Source organism: Arachis hypogaea, chromosome 3 (assembly GCF_003086295.3).
Source record: "Arachis hypogaea cultivar Tifrunner chromosome 3, arahy.Tifrunner.gnm2.J5K5, whole genome shotgun sequence".
NCBI lineage: Eukaryota > Viridiplantae > Streptophyta > Magnoliopsida > Fabales > Fabaceae > Arachis > Arachis hypogaea.
In genome coordinates, this window is record NC_092038.1 from 25,022,368 (window position 1) to 25,032,000 (window position 9,633).

Below are 9,633 nucleotides of genomic sequence, written 5' to 3' on the forward strand. Positions count from 1 at the left end.
TTCTTCATTGACCCTCAGTGTTAATTCACCCTTTTGCACATCAATCAAAGCTCTACCTGTAGCTAAAAAGGGTCTGCCAAGAATAATAGAGGACTTTCTATCCTCTTCCATATCCAGTATAACAAAATCAGCAGAAAAAATAAATGGCCATACTTTCACAAGTAAATCCTCAACAACCCCCACAAGAAATTTAATAGAAAGATCAGCAAGTTGAAGAGAAATACAAGTGAGTTTTACCTCCTCAATTTGGAGCTTTTTCATCACTGAAAGTGGCATGAGATTGATGCTAGCTCCAAGATTACACAGGACCCTCTGAATAGTGACATCTCCAATTGTGCAAGGAATGACAAAGTTCCTTGGATCCTGTATCTTCTTAGAAAGGTTATGTTGAATACTGCACTCTTTTGTTAACACCACTGTCTCTTGTTCCTTCCAATTCCTGTTATTAGTCAATAGTTTTTTCATGAATTTAGCATAGAGAGGCATTTGCTCAAGAGCCTAGTAAAAGGAATATTGATCTGTAACTTCTTGAAGACTTCTAAAATTCTAGAAAATTGTTTGTTTTTGGAAGCCTTCTGAAGCCGCTGAGGATATGGCATTTTAGGCTTGTATTCAGGAGCCTTTGGTAATGTAGGATGAGTGTCAAGAGAGACGGGGAATAGGTTATCTACACGCCTAGGCAGAACTTGCTCCACCTCTTCTTTCTTCTCCTTTAGAGCTTCTTTTTCAACAAGCTCTTCATTGACCTTAGTCTTAAAACCAGCTACTTTGCCACTTCTCAATTGAATGGCCTTGCAGTCTTCTCTTGGGTTTACCATTGTATCACCAGGAAATGTACTTGGAGGCCTCTCAGGTATTTGCTTGCTCAACTGGCCTACTTGCACCTCCAAGTTTCTGATAGAGGCTCTAGTCTCCTGCTTAAAATTATTCAGTAGTGTTTCCCAATTAGTGTTCTGCTGGGATTAAGAATTTGCCTGCTGAGGTGGTTGTTGTTGATGAGACTGAAACTGGCGGTTATTTTGATTGTTCTACTGAAAACTGCCTTGAGAATTATTGTTAAAATTTTGGAATTTCTCAGGTTGATCTCTTCACCCAAAATTTGGGTGATTTCTCCACCCCTGATCATAAGTCTTAGAGTATGGATCATTATTGGGGTTTCTAGGAGCATTCCCCATGTAATTGACCTATTCAGTAGAAGATTGAGCATAATTATAATTCTCACATTGCATAGAGTTACCAGTCATGTCATAAAGGGCTTCTTGAGGTGCAATCTGAGTGTTGACAGCTAAAACCTACATCCCACTCAATTGTTGAGTAAGTAAATTCATCTGTTGAGATAAGATTTTGTTCTGAGTCAGAAGAGCATCAAAAGCTTCCACTTTCATAATGCTTTTCTTCTGAGGAGTCCCAGAGTTCACAGGATTCCTGTTAGATGCGTATAAATATTGATTATTAGCAACCAAATCAATAAGCTCAGTAGTCTCCTCTGGTGTCTTCTTCATGTGCAATGAACCACCTGTAGAATTATCTAAACACATCTTGGATATTTCACCTAAGCTCTCATAAAAGATATCCAACTGAGTCCATTTAGAGAACATGTCTGGAGGGTATTGCCTAGTCAGTAGCTTGAATCTCTCCCAAGCTTCATAAAGGTTCTCACCATCTTTTGGTCTGAAAGTCTAAACCTCTACCCTTAGCTTAGTCAGCTTTTGTGGTGGAAAAAATTTAGTCAAAAATCTATTGACCACCTTGTCCCAAGTATCCAGACTCTCTTTGGGTTGAGAATCTAACCACAGTTTTGCTCTATCCCTCAGAGCAAATGGGAAGAGCATGATTTTATATACCTCAAGATTCACTCCATTAGTCTTCACAGTATTACAAATCTGTAAAAAATTAGAAATAAATTGATTTGGTTTTTCATGAGGAAGTCCATGATACTGGCAATTTTGTTGTACAAGAGTGACTAGCTGAGGTTTCAGTTCAAAATTGTTTATAGCTATAGGAGGCACCACAATGCTTTTTCGATAAACATCTATATTGGGAGCAGTGTATGAGCCAAAGACTCTTCTTGGTTGCTCATTCTCATTTAGATTTGCCATATTAGCATTCACATCACGATTCTGATCCATGCTCAGATTTTTACTAGCCTTGTAAAGTCTAGCTTGTTACAAACACCGCCTCAAATTCCTTTCAGGTTCAGGATTAAAATCTATAAGAGGTTCCTTGTCCCTATTCCTGCTCATAAATAGACAGAAGACAAGAAAAATGAGATTCTCTACATCAGAGTGCAGAGAATTCCCAATGAGATAACCTGTGTAAAGAAATAAAATAAAGCAACTAAATAAATTAAGCAATCAAATTCGAAAATTATAAGTGAAATTAGAAAAGAAACTTTCGAAATTATTAAGAAAAATAAAAAGGAAAAGTAAAAATAAAAATAACTAGGAGACACCAAACTTAATTTCAGAAATTACGAAAAAATAGTAGCTAAAAATTTCGAAAATTAGAGTGCAAAATTAAATAAAATTAAAGCTAAAATGCCTAATCTAAGTAATCAAACAACTAATAGCTGTCAATCATAGTCAATCCCCGGCAACGACGCCAAAAATTTGATGCAAAATTTATAACACACAAACTAACTGGCAAGTGTACCGGGTCGTACCTAGTACCTCAAGTGAATGAGGATCAATCCCACGAAGATTGATGGATCAAGCAACAATGATGAGTGATTGGCTTAGTCAGACAAACAGAAAATGAGTTTTGAAAGTTTAATTGCATTAAACAGTAAATCAAAGAATCAGAAAAGCAAGCAGTAAATAAGTAGTGAATAATATATAAAGAAACAGTTAAGACTTCAGAGATATCTATCTTCTGGATTGACTTTTCTTACTAACTATTTTAATCATGCAAGATTCAATTCATGGCAAACTATATGTAACTAAACCCTAATTCCTTAGACCTTTTTAGTCTTCTCTAACCTTCATCAACCACCAATTCCTTGGTCACTTAATTCCAATTAGAGGGTGAAGTTCAATTCTAGTTTATAAGCAAAAACCCTAATTATCCAAATATAAGAGGATTAAATGTCACGTATCCCGTTAAGTTGAGATAATTAGAAATTTAGGAGAAATTGTTTTCAAACTTATGTTCAAGTAAAGAGTTTTTCCAAGTTATACAAGAACTCAATTAGAAAAAGGGACATGCTTCTGTTCCACCAAAATTCATAAGATAAAGAATGAAAATAATTCTTGAAATATAAATCAGTACATGAATTAAAATAGAAAAATAATAATATCAATCCATACAATAGATAGAGCTCCTAACCTTAACAGTGGAGGTTTAGTTGCTCACGGTTCAGAGAGAAAACTAGGATTCAGAAAACTATAAATTACAGAATGAGGTAGAAGAGAAGAGATGAGCCCAAAGGGCTGATTCTTTTCCCCTTTATATATAATCTTAATTAATGTAAATTATATTTCCTATAACTAAATAATATCTTTTCCTATTTTTAAATGAAATAAAGTTTAATCAAAATTAAAAGAGATCTTTGTGGCTTTGCATTTTAGGTGTGGGGACCATTTTACACATTAATGTTGGCGCCTAACTTGCAATTGGGGCACCTAACTTGGAGGGGGTTGAGTGGTTTGGGGCACTTGGTGCGTGTGTTGCTACACCTAACTTGAGGAGGAGTGTGCCTAACTTGGATGAGGCAGAATTGGTTTGTGTGTTGTGGTTGATGTTGGCGCCTAACATGGAATTCTTACGCCTAACTCCAAGCCATCCGAACCAATTAGTGTGTGCTTGGCGCCTGTTCATACCCTAGGTCGAGCTATCCGACCCGGGATGTTTAACGACAAGGTGATCGACCTCTTCAGGTCAGACTATCTGACCTCTCTCAAAGAGCTCGGCCAAATTACCAAGAAAGCCTAAATAAAGGGCCCGAATAGAGGAACACGACCCAAATCCAAAGGCAGCCCAAGCCTATAGAGATAAGGGCAGTTCCCTTGAAGACAAGATGACCTCACCCAAAGATAAGATAAGATAAGATAAGATAAGATAACTAACTTATCTTATCTAAAAAGGTCACTCCACAGCTCTATAAATATACTGGAGCACCGAAGTATAACTCATACTCTGATTCTACTAAGAACCTGCTTAATACCCTTGCTAACTTAAGCATCGGAGTCCCTTGCAGGTACCACCACCCTCTGGTGACAAAGGATCAGCAACATAGCTAGTCAAACAAGTCGGATACAATAGCTCCGGCCACCACCCACCAGTCGAACACGTCAACTCCGACCAGTACAGAAGATCTCGTCCGAGATCGACCTACAGTTTCAGGTAACCCTCGGAACATTGGCGCCGTTGTCGGGGAACTTGGAAGTCATCCCATCACCATGGCGGACGACCATGACAACGACCACGATTCAGATCTAGAGGATAGAACGCCGCACAAAAACACGGACACTATACCAAAGGATACTCCTCAACTTAACAACGAAAAGAATTCTCCAAATGCGGGAGCCATGGAGGTGCTTCAAGACCGTTTAAAACAACTTGAAGAAAAAGTCCTACATCAACGAGAGGCTAAGAAAGACCTACAAAGGAAAATAAGGCGACGCCGAGAATTGGAGGACAAACTCCTAAAACTCGAAGCCGATCTCAAGGCCAAAGCTAATCGATCCTCTCATGAGGATAGCTCCCGCAAGGACCAAGATCCATTTACCAAGGAGATCATGAAGACCAAAATTCCAAAAGACTTTAAACTCCCAAATATGACTTTGTACGATGGCACTACAGATCCCGGCCATTATCTCAGCAATTTCAGAAGTATAATGTACCTCACCGATGCCTCAGATGCAGTTTACTGCAAAGCCTTTCCAACTACTTTAACAAAGACAACAATTAGATGGTTCGACAATCTACCTCCTAGGTCCATCTCAAGCTTCGACAACTTAGCTAAGAAGTTTTTGGCCAGATTCTCCATCCAAAAAGATAAGGCTAAGAACGCCCCAAGTCTATTAGGAATCAAGCAAGGAGATAGGGAAAGTCTTCGCAACTACATGGAAAGATTCAACAAAACATGCCTGGCTATACAAAGCCTACCAACAGAGGCTGCCATTATGGGCCTCATCAATGGCTTGCAAGAGGGACCTTTTAGCCAATTTATATCGAAAAAACACCCCACATCTCTGAACAAAGTGCAAGAACGAGCAAAGAAGTACATCAACATGGAGAAAAACTCTCGACTAGGAGAGACCTCCAAATCCGGATTCACCTATCCCTCCCGGGATAAGGATAAATAGTCCAAAAAGAAAGAAGATCGACATGAGGAAAAAATAAAAAATACCACAATTACACCCCTCTTCGGGTGTCCCTTGTGGATGTCTACAGAGAAGTTTGCCACACTGAAAAAATACCCCCAGCTTGACCACTCAGGCAAAAAAGGAGGAGGAAATCAGACCGAATATTGTGAATACCATCGAATCCGCGGGCATTCCACCAACAAATGTTTTGACTGAAAGAATGTCATAGAAAAACTAGTAAGAGGAGGGAAATTAGATCGGTACCTGGCCACCCGGGACGATGAGCAAAGAAAAAAAAGAAGGGACGAAGATGTCGGACGAATCGAGCGATCACCTCAAAGACACGTCCACATGATACACGGCAGATTTGCGGGAGGAGGAATCTCCAAATCATCTCGCAAAAGATATCTTAAAGAAGTATATCATGTTGAGGGGAAGGATGAAGCACCTGACATCCCCGCAATTACTTTCACCAAAGAAGACGCATCCGGTATCATCTCAGGACATGACGATCCCATGGTCATCACTATTATACTGGCAAAAGCAAATCTCCACCGCACACTGATAAACCAAGGGAGCTCCGCCGACATCTTGTTCAAAATTGCATTCGACAAGCTCGGCCTGGAAGAAAAAGAACTTAGAGCATATCCGAACAGGATGTTCGGACTGGGAGACACCCCGGTTTAACCACTTGGATACATCTCACTACACACAACCCTCGAAAAAGGAAACCAGTCAAGAACATTCAAGATAGACTACATCGTGGTCGATGTGAGTTCAGCCTACAATGCCTTAATAGGTCGGACAACATTGAATCAGCTCGGCACAATAGTCTCGACTCCACATCTATGCATGAAATTCCCAACTACAGAAGGGATAGCTACAATAAAAGCAAACCAAAAGACGGCACGCCGCTGTTACAATGAAAGTCTAAACCTCAGAGGCAGAGGAGAAGAATTCCACACAATCAAACTCGGTGGAGTTCAGAGGCGGGAAGAACTCTGCCCACAACCCGAAGGTGAAGTAAAGAAAGTCCAAATCGGAGACATCCCGGATAAAACAACCAATATTAGTACAAGGAGACATAAAAGAATCACTCGTACAGTTCTTACGAGATAACGTCGACCTCTTTGCATGCAAGGTTGCAGACATGCCAGGCATAGACTTCAAATTAATGTGCCACAAGTTGGCAGTCTACCCAGAATCTCGGCCAGTACAACAGAGACGAAGAAAGCTCGGACCAAAACGATCCCAAGCTGTGAAAGAGTAGGTACAAGCTCTACTGGAAGCAGGATTCATAAGAGAAGTCAAATACCCACTATGGCTAGCTAACGTCGTCTTGGTGAAAAAATCAAATGGCAAGTGGCGAATGTGCACCGACTACACTGATTTCAACAAAGCCTGCCCAAAAGATTCTTATCCACTCCCAAGTATCGACGCTCTGGTAGATGCCTCCTCCAGATATAAATACCTCTCATTTATGGACGCATATTTGAGATACAATCAAATCCCAATGTATCCACCCGACCAAGAAAAAATTTCCTTCTTAACCCCAAAAGCAAACTACTGCTACATCGCCATGCCTTTTGGTCTTAAAAATGCGGGAGCTACTTATCAGAGATTAATGAATAAGGTCTTTACGGATCACATCGGAAAAATCATGGAAGCCTATGTGGACGACATGTTAATAAAGACACAAAGTGAAGAGACGCTATTGTCTGACCTGACCCAAGTATTCGACACTATAAGACGACATGACATGCGACTCAATCCTACAAAATGTACCTTCGCAGTAGAAGCTGGCAAATTCTTGGGTTTTATGCTCACACAAAGAGGAATCGAGGCAAATTCGGATAAATGCCGGGCTATACTCGACATGAAGAGTCCGACTTGTGTCAAAGAGGTACAACAATTCAACGGAAGGTTGGCAGCCTTGTCCAGATTTCTAGCAGGATCGGCAATAAGATCTCTTCCCTTCTACGCCACTCTAAGGAAGGGAAAGAAGTTTGAATGGATAACGGAGTGCGAGCAAGCCTTCCAAGATTTCAAAAGATTCCTGGAACAACCACATATCCTAACTCGGTCACGGGAAAGAGAACCACTCATATTGTACCTCGCGGTAGGAAGTCGGGCAGTAGCCTCAGCACTAATTCGAGAAGACGACAGTGGGCAACAACCCATATACTTCATCAGTGAAGCATTACAAGGATCCGAGCTGAGCTACCAAAAAATAGAAAAATTTGCCTACGCTCTCATACTAACATCTCGACGACTTCGCCCATACTTCCAAGCTCACACCATTAGGGTTCGAACCAACCAGCCCATAAAAGGGATTTTTGCAAAAAATAGACCTAGCAGGTAGAATCTTACAATGGGCAGTCGAGTTGTCCGAATTCGACCTTCAATACGAAGCTCGGACAGCCATCAAATTACAATACCTAGCCGATTTCATTGCAGAATTTACAGACACACCGGAAATCTCCACAGAATAGAATCTCTACATGGACGGTTCCTCAAATAAAACTGGAAGCGATGCGGGTGTGATAATTGAAAGCGACCAAGGAACCCAAATCGAATTCTCCCTCAAATTTGGGTTTCCTGCCTCAAACAACTAAGCGGAATATGAGGCACTACTAGCTGGCTTGAAGCTGGCTAGGGAGGTTGGAACTCAAAAGCTTAACATTTTCAGCGACTCACAAGTAGTCACTTCACAAATAGCAGGGAGCTACCAAGCCAAAGATCCCACCATGAAAAAGTACTTGGACAAAACCAGGGAACATCTCATACAACTCAGAGAATATGAGGTCCGTCACATACCCCGAGAATAGAATGTCCGAGCTGACGCACTCTCAAAACTAGCCAGCACCAAACCAGGGGGCAACAATAGAAGCCTCATACAAGAAATTCTGCAGAACCCATCAATCTCAGAAGAGGAAAAAGTCCTAGCCATAACAGGTCAGGATCAAGGATAGATGACTCCCATAATTAATTACCTCAAAACAGAAACACTCCCCACAGAGGAAAAGGAGGCAAAGAGATTAAAACGGGAGGCACAATACTACACTATCATAAACAATACTCTATACAAAAGAGGGATTTCAATACCGTTGTTAAAATGTGTGCCGACTTCCAACACAAAGGAAGTTCTAGAAGAAGTACACAGTGGCATTTCTGGCAATCATCTCGGAGCGCAAGCACTTACCAAAAAAATACTTCGGGCAGGATTTTATTGGCCAACTCTACAAAAGGAAGCCACAGAGTTCGTAAAGACATGTCCACCATGTCAGAAACATGCCAACTTTCATATCGCCCCGCCAGAGGAACTCATCAGCGTGACCTCACCTTGGCCATTCGCAAAATGGGGACTCGACCTTCTTGGAGCCTTCCCTCAGGGATCAGGACAAGTTAAATTCCTCATAGTAGGGGTAGACTATTTCACAAAGTAGATCGAGGCAGAACCCCTAGCTAATGCCACTGCTCAAAGAAGTCGAAAATTTCTATATAGGAACATTGTCACAAGGTTCGGGGTTCCATACTCCATTACCATAGACAATGGTACCCAATTCACAGATGCAGGCTTCAGAAAGTTAGTGGCCGACTTAAACATAAAACAGCAATTCACTTCCGTAGAACATCCCCAAGCCAATGGACAAGCCGAAGCTGCCAACAAAGTCATATTGGCTGGGCTGAAATGGAGATTACAGTACGCAAAGTGAGCCTGGGCTGAGGAGCTCCCACAAGTCCTATGGGCATATCGAACAACGTCACATTCCACCACAAAAGAATCACCCTTCCAATTAGCATACGGAATGGAGGCAATGATCCCAGTAGAGATTGAAGAAGGGTCGCCCAGAATGATCCACTATAATGAGGAAGCCAACTCCCAACTTCAAAGGAAAGAACTCGACCTACTTCCGGAAGTCCAAGAAAGAGCTCAGATCAGGGAAGAAGCATTAAAATGTCGAATGGCTTCGAGATACAATCAAAAGGTAGTACAGCGAGTTTTTGCTGAGAACGACCTCATTCTAATCCGAAATGATATCGGAACAACTCGACCTAGAGAAGGAAAGCTGACAGCAAACTGAAAAGGACCCTACCGAGTCATAAAAGTACTTGGAAAGGGCTACTACAGATTGTCTGAACTCGATGGGCGAGAGCTTCCTAGGTCATGGCACGCCTGCAACCTAAGAAGGTACTATAGTTAAGGATGATAAAGGATCTTAGGATAAGGCGCACTCTTCTTCCTGAAAAGGTTTTTTAATGAGGCGCCAAGCCAAGACCTACAAATCACCCGACTTAGAGGGATAAAACTCCCGCATGTATATAT

At 41.3% G+C, this 9,633-nt stretch overlaps 1 non-coding gene across 1 annotated transcript; it reads left to right on the plus strand.

The window, feature by feature from the left end:
- Positions 1–1,593: 1,593 nt before the first annotated feature.
- LOC112794045 (small nucleolar RNA R71) lies at positions 1,594–1,699 on the plus strand. Its single transcript, XR_003198727.1, has one exon. It is a non-coding gene; the product is annotated as a small nucleolar RNA R71 (small nucleolar RNA).
- Positions 1,700–9,633: the final 7,934 nt, after the last annotated feature.